We start from the raw sequence: 14,412 nt of genomic DNA, 5'->3' as shown, positions 1-14,412 counted from the left end.
CCTAACCCTAACCCTAACCCTAACCCTAACCCTAACCCTAACCCTAACCCTAACCCTAACCCTAACCCTAACCCTAACCCTAACCCTAACCCTAACCCTAACCCTAACCCTAACCCTAACCCTAACCCTAACCCTAACCCTAACCCTAACCCTAACCCTAACCCTAACCCTAACCCTAACCCTAACCCTAACCCTAACCCTAACCCTAACCCTAACCCTAACCCTTTTTCATGTCAAATATTTTCTACAGAAGATATAGGTCTATTCAATAGCTCTTTTCATTCTCTTTCCAACGGTGTATCACTTGTCATTAACTTTTTCAAATCAAAGAATTTGTACAGAAGATATAGGTCCATTCGAAAGCTCTTTGAAAGCTCTATCTAACGGTGTATCATATGACCCAGTCACCCAAGTGGGTACATCTTTTAACCGTAACCCAAACCTAACCCTAACACTCACCCAAGGGTATATCTTTGTCAAATCAAAGAATTTGTACAGAAGATATAGGTCCATTCAAAAGCTCTTTAAAAGCTCTTTCGAATAGTGTATTATATGACCCAGTCACTCAACTGGGTACACTTTTAAACCCGTAACCCCAAACCTGACCCTAAACCTAAGCCTAAAACACTCTACCCCAACTCCTAAACACCTGCCCCAAAGTCAAACACTTAGAACTTTTTCATGTCAAATATTTTCTACAGAAGATATAGGTCTATTCAATAGCTCTTTTCATTCTCTTTCCAACGGTGTATCACTTGTCATTAACTTTTTCAAATCAAAGAATTTGTACAGAAGATATAGGTCCATTCGAAAGCTCTTTGAAAGCTCTATCTAACGGTGTATCATATGACCCAGTCACCCAAGTGGGTACATCTTTTAACCGTAACCCAAACCTAACCCTAACACTCACCCAAGGGTATATCTTTGTCAAATCAAAGAATTTGTACAGAAGATATAGGTCCATTCAAAAGCTCTTTAAAAGCTCTTTCGAATAGTGTATTATATGACCCAGTCACTCAACTGGGTACACTTTTAAACCCGTAACCCCAAACCTGACCCTAAACCTAAGCCTAAAACACTCTACCCCAACTCCTAAACACCTGCCCCAAAGTCAAACACTTAGAACTTTTTCATGTCAAATATTTTCTACAGAAGATATAGGTCTATTCAATAGCTCTTTTCATTCTCTTTCCAACGGTGTATCACTTGTCATTAACTTTTTCAAATCAAAGAATTTGTACAGAAGATATAGGTCCATTCGAAAGCTCTTTGAAAGCTCTATCTAACGGTGTATCATATGACCCAGTCACCCAAGTGGGTACATCTTTTAACCGTAACCCAAACCTAACCCTAACACTCACCCAAGGGTATATCTTTGTCAAATCAAAGAATTTGTACAGAAGATATAGGTCCATTCAAAAGCTCTTTAAAAGCTCTTTCGAATAGTGTATTATATGACCCAGTCACTCAACTGGGTACACTTTTAAACCCGTAACCCCAAACCTGACCCTAAACCTAAGCCTAAAACACTCTACCCCAACTCCTAAACACCTGCCCCAAAGTCAAACACTTAGAACTTTTTCATGTCAAATATTTTCTACAGAAGATATAGGTCTATTCAATAGCTCTTTTCATTCTCTTTCCAACGGTGTATCACTTGTCATTAACTTTTTCAAATCAAAGAATTTGTACAGAAGATATAGGTCCATTCGAAAGCTCTTTGAAAGCTCTATCTAACGGTGTATCATATGACCCAGTCACCCAAGTGGGTACATCTTTTAACCGTAACCCAAACCTAACCCTAACACTCACCCAAGGGTATATCTTTGTCAAATCAAAGAATTTGTACAGAAGATATAGATCCATTCAAAAGCTCTTTAAAAGCTCTTTCGAATAGTGTATTATATGACCCAGTCACTCAACTGGGTACACTTTTAAACCCGTAACCCCAAACCTGACCCTAAACCTAAGCCTAAAACACTCTACCCCAACTCCTAAACACCTGCCCCAAAGTCAAACACTTAGAACTTTTTCATGTCAAATATTTTCTACAGAAGATATAGGTCTATTCAATAGCTCTTTTCATTCTCTTTCCAACGGTGTATCACTTGTCATTAACTTTTTCAAATCAAAGAATTTGTACAGAAGATATAGGTCCATTCGAAAGCTCTTTGAAAGCTCTATCTAACGGTGTATCATATGACCCAGTCACCCAAGTGGGTACATCTTTTAACCGTAACCCAAACCTAACCCTAACACTCACCCAAGGGTATATCTTTGTCAAATCAAAGAATTTGTACAGAAGATATAGGTCCATTCAAAAGCTCTTTAAAAGCTCTTTCGAATAGTGTATTATATGACCCAGTCACTCAACTGGGTACACTTTTAAACCCGTAACCCCAAACCTGACCCTAAACCTAAGCCTAAAACACTCTACCCCAACTCCTAAACACCTGCCCCAAAGTCAAACACTTAGAACTTTTTCATGTCAAATATTTTCTACAGAAGATATAGGTCTATTCAATAGCTCTTTTCATTCTCTTTCCAACGGTGTATCACTTGTCATTAACTTTTTCAAATCAAAGAATTTGTAGAGAAGATATAGGTCCATTCGAAAGCTCTTTGAAAGCTCTATCTAACGGTGTATCATATGACCCAGTCACCCAAGTGGGTACATCTTTTAACCGTAACCCAAACCTAACCCTAACACTCACCCAAGGGTATATCTTTGTCAAATCAAAGAATTTGTACAGAAGATATAGGTCCATTCAAAAGCTCTTTAAAAGCTCTTTCGAATAGTGTATTATATGACCCAGTCACTCAACTGGGTACACTTTTAAACCCGTAACCCCAAACCTGACCCTAAACCTAAGCCTAAAACACTCTACCCCAACTCCTAAACACCTGCCCCAAAGTCAAACACTTAGAACTTTTTCATGTCAAATATTTTCTACAGAAGATATAGGTCTATTCAATAGCTCTTTTCATTCTCTTTCCAACGGTGTATCACTTGTCATTAACTTTTTCAAATCAAAGAATTTGTACAGAAGATATAGGTCCATTCGAAAGCTCTTTGAAAGCTCTATCTAACGGTGTATCATATGACCCAGTCACCCAAGTGGGTACATCTTTTAACCGTAACCCAAACCTAACCCTAACACTCACCCAAGGGTATATCTTTGTCAAATCAAAGAATTTGTACAGAAGATATAGGTCCATTCAAAAGCTCTTTAAAAGCTCTTTCGAATAGTGTATTATATGACCCAGTCACTCAACTGGGTACACTTTTAAACCCGTAACCCCAAACCTGACCCTAAACCTAAGCCTAAAACACTCTACCCCAACTCCTAAACACCTGCCCCAAAGTCAAACACTTAGAACTTTTTCATGTCAAATATTTTCTACAGAAGATATAGGTCTATTCAATAGCTCTTTTCATTCTCTTTCCAACGGTGTATCACTTGTCATTAACTTTTTCAAATCAAAGAATTTGTACAGAAGATATAGGTCCATTCGAAAGCTCTTTGAAAGCTCTATCTAACGGTGTATCATATGACCCAGTCACCCAAGTGGGTACATCTTTTAACCCTAACCCTAACCCTAACCCTAACCCAAGTGGGTACATCTTTTAACCGTAACCCAAACCTAACCCTAACACTCACCCAAGGGTATATCTTTGTCAAATCAAAGAATTTGTACAGAAGATATAGGTCCATTCAAAAGCTCTTTAAAAGCTCTTTCGAATAGTGTATTATATGACCCAGTCACTCAACTGGGTACACTTTTAAACCCGTAACCCCAAACCTGACCCTAAACCTAAGCCTAAAACACTCTACCCCAACTCCTAAACACCTGCCCCAAAGTCAAACACTTAGAACTTTTTCATGTCAAATATTTTCTACAGAAGATATAGGTCCATTCAATAGCTCTTTTCATTCTCTTTCCAACGGTGTATCACTTGTCATTAACTTTTTCAAATCAAAGAATTTGTACAGAAGATATAGGTCCATTCGAAAGCTCTTTGAAAGCTCTATCCAACGGTGTATCATATGACCCAGTCACCCAAGTGGGTACATCTTTTAACCCTAACCCAAACCTAACCCTAACACTCACCCAAGGGTATATCTTTGTCAAATCAAAGAATTTGTACAGAAGATATAGGTCCATTCAAAAGCTCTTTAAAAGCTCTTTCGAATAGTGTATTATATGACCCAGTCACTCAACTGGGTACACTTTTAAACCCGTAACCCCAAACCTGACCCTAAACCTAAGCCTAAAACACTCTACCCCAACTCCTAAACACCTGCCCCAAAGTCAAACACTTAGAACTTTTTCATGTCAAATATTTTCTACAGAAGATATAGGTCCATTCAATAGCTCTTTTCATTCTCTTTCCAACGGTGTATCACTTGTCATTAACTTTTTCAAATCAAAGAATTTGTACAGAAGATATAGGTCCATTCGAAAGCTCTTTGAAAGCTCTATCCAACGGTGTATCATATGACCCAGTCACCCAAGTGGGTACATCTTTTAACCCTAACCCAAACCTAACCCTAACACTCACCCAAGGGTATATCTTTGTCAAATCAAAGAATTTGTACAGAAGATATAGGTCCATTCAAAAGCTCTTTAAAAGCTCTTTCGAATAGTGTATTATATGACCCAGTCACTCAACTGGGTACACTTTTAAACCCGTAACCCCAAACCTGACCCTAAACCTAAGCCTAAAACACTCTACCCCAACTCCTAAACACCTGCCCCAAAGTCAAACACTTAGAACTTTTTCATGTCAAATATTTTCTACAGAAGATATAGGTCCATTCAATAGCTCTTTTCATTCTCTTTCCAACGGTGTATCACTTGTCATTAACTTTTTCAAATCAAAGAATTTGTACAGAAGATATAGGTCCATTCGAAAGCTCTTTGAAAGCTCTATCCAACGGTGTATCATATGACCCAGTCACCCAAGTGGGTACATCTTTTAACCCTAACCCAAACCTAACCCTAACACTCACCCAAGGGTATATCTTTGTCAAATCAAAGAATTTGTACAGAAGATATAGGTCCATTCAAAAGCTCTTTAAAAGCTCTTTCGAATAGTGTATTATATGACCCAGTCACTCAACTGGGTACACTTTTAAACCCGTAACCCCAAACCTGACCCTAAACCTAAGCCTAAAACACTCTACCCCAACTCCTAAACACCTGCCCCAAAGTCAAACACTTAGAACTTTTTCATGTCAAATATTTTCTACAGAAGATATAGGTCCATTCAATAGCTCTTTTCATTCTCTTTCCAACGGTGTATCACTTGTCATTAACTTTTTCAAATCAAAGAATTTGTACAGAAGATATAGGTCCATTCGAAAGCTCTTTGAAAGCTCTATCCAACGGTGTATCATATGACCCAGTCACCCAAGTGGGTACATCTTTTAACCCTAACCCTAACCCTAACCCTAACTCTTTAAAAGCTCTTTCGAATAGTGTATTATATGACCCAGTCACTCAACTGGGTACACTTTTAAACCCGTAACCCCAAACCTGACCCTAAACCTAAGCCTAAAACACTCTACCCCAACTCCTAAACACCTGCCCCAAAGTCAAACACTTAGAACTTTTTCATGTCAAATATTTTCTACAGAAGATATAGGTCCATTCAATAGCTCTTTTCATTCTCTTTCCAACGGTGTATCACTTGTCATTAACTTTTTCAAATCAAAGAATTTGTACAGAAGATATAGGTCCATTCGAAAGCTCTTTGAAAGCTCTATCCAACGGTGTATCATATGACCCAGTCACCCAAGTGGGTACATCTTTTAACCCTAACCCAAACCTAACCCTAACACTCACCCAAGGGTATATCTTTGTCAAATCAAAGAATTTGTACAGAAGATATAGGTCCATTCAAAAGCTCTTTAAAAGCTCTTTCGAATAGTGTATTATATGACCCAGTCACTCAACTGGGTACACTTTTAAACCCGTAACCCCAAACCTGACCCTAAACCTAAGCCTAAAACACTCTACCCCAACTCCTAAACACCTGCCCCAAAGTCAAACACTTAGAACTTTTTCATGTCAAATATTTTCTACAGAAGATATAGGTCCATTCAATAGCTCTTTTCATTCTCTTTCCAACGGTGTATCACTTGTCATTAACTTTTTCAAATCAAAGAATTTGTACAGAAGATATAGGTCCATTCGAAAGCTCTTTGAAAGCTCTATCCAACGGTGTATCATATGACCCAGTCACCCAAGTGGGTACATCTTTTAACCCTAACCCAAACCTAACCCTAACACTCACCCAAGGGTATATCTTTGTCAAATCAAAGAATTTGTACAGAAGATATAGGTCCATTCAAAAGCTCTTTAAAAGCTCTTTCGAATAGTGTATTATATGACCCAGTCACTCAACTGGGTACACTTTTAAACCCGTAACCCCAAACCTGACCCTAAACCTAAGCCTAAAACACTCTACCCCAACTCCTAAACACCTGCCCCAAAGTCAAACACTTAGAACTTTTTCATGTCAAATATTTTCTACAGAAGATATAGGTCCATTCAATAGCTCTTTTCATTCTCTTTCCAACGGTGTATCACTTGTCATTAACTTTTTCAAATCAAAGAATTTGTACAGAAGATATAGGTCCATTCGAAAGCTCTTTGAAAGCTCTATCCAACGGTGTATCATATGACCCAGTCACCCAAGTGGGTACATCTTTTAACCCTAACCCAAACCTAACCCTAACACTCACCCAAGGGTATATCTTTGTCAAATCAAAGAATTTGTACAGAAGATATAGGTCCATTCAAAAGCTCTTTAAAAGCTCTTTCGAATAGTGTATTATATGACCCAGTCACTCAACTGGGTACACTTTTAAACCCGTAACCCCAAACCTGACCCTAAACCTAAGCCTAAAACACTCTACCCCAACTCCTAAACACCTGCCCCAAAGTCAAACACTTAGAACTTTTTCATGTCAAATATTTTCTACAGAAGATATAGGTCCATTCAATAGCTCTTTTCATTCTCTTTCCAACGGTGTATCACTTGTCATTAACTTTTTCAAATCAAAGAATTTGTACAGAAGATATAGGTCCATTCGAAAGCTCTTTGAAAGCTCTATCCAACGGTGTATCATATGACCCAGTCACCCAAGTGGGTACATCTTTTAACCCTAACCCAAACCTAACCCTAACACTCACCCAAGGGTATATCTTTGTCAAATCAAAGAATTTGTACAGAAGATATAGGTCCATTCAAAAGCTCTTTAAAAGCTCTTTCGAATAGTGTATTATATGACCCAGTCACTCAACTGGGTACACTTTTAAACCCGTAACCCCAAACCTGACCCTAAACCTAAGCCTAAAACACTCTACCCCAACTCCTAAACACCTGCCCCAAAGTCAAACACTTAGAACTTTTTCATGTCAAATATTTTCTACAGAAGATATAGGTCCATTCAATAGCTCTTTTCATTCTCTTTCCAACGGTGTATCACTTGTCATTAACTTTTTCAAATCAAAGAATTTGTACAGAAGATATAGGTCCATTCGAAAGCTCTTTGAAAGCTCTATCCAACGGTGTATCATATGACCCAGTCACCCAAGTGGGTACATCTTTTAACCCTAACCCAAACCTAACCCTAACACTCACCCAAGGGTATATCTTTGTCAAATCAAAGAATTTGTACAGAAGATATAGGTCCATTCAAAAGCTCTTTAAAAGCTCTTTCGAATAGTGTATTATATGACCCAGTCACTCAACTGGGTACACTTTTAAACCCGTAACCCCAAACCTGACCCTAAACCTAAGCCTAAAACACTCTACCCCAACTCCTAAACACCTGCCCCAAAGTCAAACACTTAGAACTTTTTCATGTCAAATATTTTCTACAGAAGATATAGGTCCATTCAATAGCTCTTTTCATTCTCTTTCCAACGGTGTATCACTTGTCATTAACTTTTTCAAATCAAAGAATTTGTACAGAAGATATAGGTCCATTCGAAAGCTCTTTGAAAGCTCTATCCAACGGTGTATCATATGACCCAGTCACCCAAGTGGGTACATCTTTTAACCCTAACCCTAACCCTAACCCTAACTCTTTAAAAGCTCTTTCGAATAGTGTATTATATGACCCAGTCACTCAACTGGGTACACTTTTAAACCCGTAACCCCAAACCTGACCCTAAACCTAAGCCTAAAACACTCTACCCCAACTCCTAAACACCTGCCCCAAAGTCAAACACTTAGAACTTTTTCATGTCAAATATTTTCTACAGAAGATATAGGTCCATTCAATAGCTCTTTTCATTCTCTTTCCAACGGTGTATCACTTGTCATTAACTTTTTCAAATCAAAGAATTTGTACAGAAGATATAGGTCCATTCGAAAGCTCTTTGAAAGCTCTATCCAACGGTGTATCATATGACCCAGTCACCCAAGTGGGTACATCTTTTAACCCTAACCCAAACCTAACCCTAACACTCACCCAAGGGTATATCTTTGTCAAATCAAAGAATTTGTACAGAAGATATAGGTCCATTCAAAAGCTCTTTAAAAGCTCTTTCGAATAGTGTATTATATGACCCAGTCACTCAACTGGGTACACTTTTAAACCCGTAACCCCAAACCTGACCCTAAACCTAAGCCTAAAACACTCTACCCCAACTCCTAAACACCTGCCCCAAAGTCAAACACTTAGAACTTTTTCATGTCAAATATTTTCTACAGAAGATATAGGTCCATTCAATAGCTCTTTTCATTCTCTTTCCAACGGTGTATCACTTGTCATTAACTTTTTCAAATCAAAGAATTTGTACAGAAGATATAGGTCCATTCGAAAGCTCTTTGAAAGCTCTATCCAACGGTGTATCATATGACCCAGTCACCCAAGTGGGTACATCTTTTAACCCTAACCCAAACCTAACCCTAACACTCACCCAAGGGTATATCTTTGTCAAATCAAAGAATTTGTACAGAAGATATAGGTCCATTCAAAAGCTCTTTAAAAGCTCTTTCGAATAGTGTATTATATGACCCAGTCACTCAACTGGGTACACTTTTAAACCCGTAACCCCAAACCTGACCCTAAACCTAAGCCTAAAACACTCTACCCCAACTCCTAAACACCTGCCCCAAAGTCAAACACTTAGAACTTTTTCATGTCAAATATTTTCTACAGAAGATATAGGTCCATTCAATAGCTCTTTTCATTCTCTTTCCAACGGTGTATCACTTGTCATTAACTTTTTCAAATCAAAGAATTTGTACAGAAGATATAGGTCCATTCGAAAGCTCTTTGAAAGCTCTATCCAACGGTGTATCATATGACCCAGTCACCCAAGTGGGTACATCTTTTAACCCTAACCCAAACCTAACCCTAACACTCACCCAAGGGTATATCTTTGTCAAATCAAAGAATTTGTACAGAAGATATAGGTCCATTCAAAAGCTCTTTAAAAGCTCTTTCGAATAGTGTATTATATGACCCAGTCACTCAACTGGGTACACTTTTAAACCCGTAACCCCAAACCTGACCCTAAACCTAAGCCTAAAACACTCTACCCCAACTCCTAAACACCTGCCCCAAAGTCAAACACTTAGAACTTTTTCATGTCAAATATTTTCTACAGAAGATATAGGTCCATTCAATAGCTCTTTTCATTCTCTTTCCAACGGTGTATCACTTGTCATTAACTTTTTCAAATCAAAGAATTTGTACAGAAGATATAGGTCCATTCGAAAGCTCTTTGAAAGCTCTATCCAACGGTGTATCATATGACCCAGTCACCCAAGTGGGTACATCTTTTAACCCTAACCCAAACCTAACCCTAACACTCACCCAAGGGTATATCTTTGTCAAATCAAAGAATTTGTACAGAAGATATAGGTCCATTCAAAAGCTCTTTAAAAGCTCTTTCGAATAGTGTATTATATGACCCAGTCACTCAACTGGGTACACTTTTAAACCCGTAACCCCAAACCTGACCCTAAACCTAAGCCTAAAACACTCTACCCCAACTCCTAAACACCTGCCCCAAAGTCAAACACTTAGAACTTTTTCATGTCAAATATTTTCTACAGAAGATATAGGTCCATTCAATAGCTCTTTTCATTCTCTTTCCAACGGTGTATCACTTGTCATTAACTTTTTCAAATCAAAGAATTTGTACAGAAGATATAGGTCCATTCGAAAGCTCTTTGAAAGCTCTATCCAACGGTGTATCATATGACCCAGTCACCCAAGTGGGTACATCTTTTAACCCTAACCCAAACCTAACCCTAACACTCACCCAAGGGTATATCTTTGTCAAATCAAAGAATTTGTACAGAAGATATAGGTCCATTCAAAAGCTCTTTAAAAGCTCTTTCGAATAGTGTATTATATGACCCAGTCACTCAACTGGGTACACTTTTAAACCCGTAACCCCAAACCTGACCCTAAACCTAAGCCTAAAACACTCTACCCCAACTCCTAAACACCTGCCCCAAAGTCAAACACTTAGAACTTTTTCATGTCAAATATTTTCTACAGAAGATATAGGTCCATTCAATAGCTCTTTTCATTCTCTTTCCAACGGTGTATCACTTGTCATTAACTTTTTCAAATCAAAGAATTTGTACAGAAGATATAGGTCCATTCGAAAGCTCTTTGAAAGCTCTATCCAACGGTGTATCATATGACCCAGTCACCCAAGTGGGTACATCTTTTAACCCTAACCCAAACCTAACCCTAACACTCACCCAAGGGTATATCTTTGTCAAATCAAAGAATTTGTACAGAAGATATAGGTCCATTCAAAAGCTCTTTAAAAGCTCTTTCGAATAGTGTATTATATGACCCAGTCACTCAACTGGGTACACTTTTAAACCCGTAACCCCAAACCTGACCCTAAACCTAAGCCTAAAACACTCTACCCCAACTCCTAAACACCTGCCCCAAAGTCAAACACTTAGAACTTTTTCATGTCAAATATTTTCTACAGAAGATATAGGTCCATTCAATAGCTCTTTTCATTCTCTTTCCAACGGTGTATCACTTGTCATTAACTTTTTCAAATCAAAGAATTTGTACAGAAGATATAGGTCCATTCGAAAGCTCTTTGAAAGCTCTATCCAACGGTGTATCATATGACCCAGTCACCCAAGTGGGTACATCTTTTAACCCTAACCCAAACCTAACCCTAACACTCACCCAAGGGTATATCTTTGTCAAATCAAAGAATTTGTACAGAAGATATAGGTCCATTCAAAAGCTCTTTAAAAGCTCTTTCGAATAGTGTATTATATGACCCAGTCACTCAACTGGGTACACTTTTAAACCCGTAACCCCAAACCTGACCCTAAACCTAAGCCTAAAACACTCTACCCCAACTCCTAAACACCTGCCCCAAAGTCAAACACTTAGAACTTTTTCATGTCAAATATTTTCTACAGAAGATATAGGTCCATTCAATAGCTCTTTTCATTCTCTTTCCAACGGTGTATCACTTGTCATTAACTTTTTCAAATCAAAGAATTTGTACAGAAGATATAGGTCCATTCGAAAGCTCTTTGAAAGCTCTATCCAACGGTGTATCATATGACCCAGTCACCCAAGTGGGTACATCTTTTAACCCTAACCCAAACCTAACCCTAACACTCACCCAAGGGTATATCTTTGTCAAATCAAAGAATTTGTACAGAAGATATAGGTCCATTCAAAAGCTCTTTAAAAGCTCTTTCGAATAGTGTATTATATGACCCAGTCACTCAACTGGGTACACTTTTAAACCCGTAACCCCAAACCTGACCCTAAACCTAAGCCTAAAACACTCTACCCCAACTCCTAAACACCTGCCCCAAAGTCAAACACTTAGAACTTTTTCATGTCAAATATTTTCTACAGAAGATATAGGTCCATTCAATAGCTCTTTTCATTCTCTTTCCAACGGTGTATCACTTGTCATTAACTTTTTCAAATCAAAGAATTTGTACAGAAGATATAGGTCCATTCGAAAGCTCTTTGAAAGCTCTATCCAACGGTGTATCATATGACCCAGTCACCCAAGTGGGTACATCTTTTAACCCTAACCCAAACCTAACCCTAACACTCACCCAAGGGTATATCTTTGTCAAATCAAAGAATTTGTACAGAAGATATAGGTCCATTCAAAAGCTCTTTAAAAGCTCTTTCGAATAGTGTATTATATGACCCAGTCACTCAACTGGGTACACTTTTAAACCCGTAACCCCAAACCTGACCCTAAACCTAAGCCTAAAACACTCTACCCCAACTCCTAAACACCTGCCCCAAAGTCAAACACTTAGAACTTTTTCATGTCAAATATTTTCTACAGAAGATATAGGTCCATTCAATAGCTCTTTTCATTCTCTTTCCAACGGTGTATCACTTGTCATTAACTTTTTCAAATCAAAGAATTTGTACAGAAGATATAGGTCCATTCGAAAGCTCTTTGAAAGCTCTATCCAACGGTGTATCATATGACCCAGTCACCCAAGTGGGTACATCTTTTAACCCTAACCCAAACCTAACCCTAACACTCACCCAAGGGTATATCTTTGTCAAATCAAAGAATTTGTACAGAAGATATAGGTCCATTCAAAAGCTCTTTAAAAGCTCTTTCGAATAGTGTATTATATGACCCAGTCACTCAACTGGGTACACTTTTAAACCCGTAACCCCAAACCTGACCCTAAACCTAAGCCTAAAACACTCTACCCCAACTCCTAAACACCTGCCCCAAAGTCAAACACTTAGAACTTTTTCATGTCAAATATTTTCTACAGAAGATATAGGTCCATTCAATAGCTCTTTTCATTCTCTTTCCAACGGTGTATCACTTGTCATTAACTTTTTCAAATCAAAGAATTTGTACAGAAGATATAGGTCCATTCGAAAGCTCTTTGAAAGCTCTATCCAACGGTGTATCATATGACCCAGTCACCCAAGTGGGTACATCTTTTAACCCTAACCCAAACCTAACCCTAACACTCACCCAAGGGTATATCTTTGTCAAATCAAAGAATTTGTACAGAAGATATAGGTCCATTCAAAAGCTCTTTAAAAGCTCTTTCGAATAGTGTATTATATGACCCAGTCACTCAACTGGGTACACTTTTAAACCCGTAACCCCAAACCTGACCCTAAACCTAAGCCTAAAACACTCTACCCCAACTCCTAAACACCTGCCCCAAAGTCAAACACTTAGAACTTTTTCATGTCAAATATTTTCTACAGAAGATATAGGTCCATTCAATAGCTCTTTTCATTCTCTTTCCAACGGTGTATCACTTGTCATTAACTTTTTCAAATCAAAGAATTTGTACAGAAGATATAGGTCCATTCGAAAGCTCTTTGAAAGCTCTATCCAACGGTGTATCATATGACCCAGTCACCCAAGTGGGTACATCTTTTAACCCTAACCCAAACCTAACCCTAACACTCACCCAAGGGTATATCTTTGTCAAATCAAAGAATTTGTACAGAAGATATAGGTCCATTCAAAAGCTCTTTAAAAGCTCTTTCGAATAGTGTATTATATGACCCAGTCACTCAACTGGGTACACTTTTAAACCCGTAACCCCAAACCTGACCCTAAACCTAAGCCTAAAACACTCTACCCCAACTCCTAAACACCTGCCCCAAAGTCAAACACTTAGAACTTTTTCATGTCAAATATTTTCTACAGAAGATATAGGTCCATTCAATAGCTCTTTTCATTCTCTTTCCAACGGTGTATCACTTGTCATTAACTTTTTCAAATCAAAGAATTTGTACAGAAGATATAGGTCCATTCGAAAGCTCTTTGAAAGCTCTATCCAACGGTGTATCATATGACCCAGTCACCCAAGTGGGTACATCTTTTAACCCTAAGCTGGGCTAAGCTGGGCTAAGCTGGGCTAAGCTGGGCTAAGCTGGGCTAAGCTGGGCTAAGCTGGGCTAAGCTGGGCGTGGTTTGCGCATGCGCCCACGGCGTGGGCGGCGCTCGCCCGGGGCGGGGTGTGGTGACGTTGAGCGAGATCAACTGCCACAGGCACCCGCGGCCCTCCCACTTTTCGGGAGTGCTTCATTACTTATATAGAAATTATTTGTTTTTAAAATTGCGACTTTCTTTTGTTCCGAACTCGGTTTTTCGTTTTCGCATACAATTAACGAAGAAGGACGAGTGTATTGTTGTACGTTCTGTTCGCTCAATCGTTTTTTCTATCGTCTGATTTCGCGCGATTCTCCTATTGTTTTTTTATTCTCGGCGTTTGAATGGCGTTTGAAGGCGATCACTGCTAAAAGAAAGCGTTAAACATTGAAGCGAATGAAAGCGCGAGCGGGGTTTAGCTTTCTGCGGCCTTTCGAGGGCATTAGAGAGAAAATCGCGTTTTCTCTATCGTTTTGGTGCTTCTGCGCCTTACGC

The sequence above is a fragment of the Oscarella lobularis genome, chromosome 14, assembly GCF_947507565.1.
Source record: "Oscarella lobularis chromosome 14, ooOscLobu1.1, whole genome shotgun sequence".
NCBI lineage: Eukaryota > Metazoa > Porifera > Homoscleromorpha > Homosclerophorida > Oscarellidae > Oscarella > Oscarella lobularis.
The sequence above is the reverse complement of the archived record's forward strand: the minus strand, read 5'-3'. Positions refer to the sequence as shown.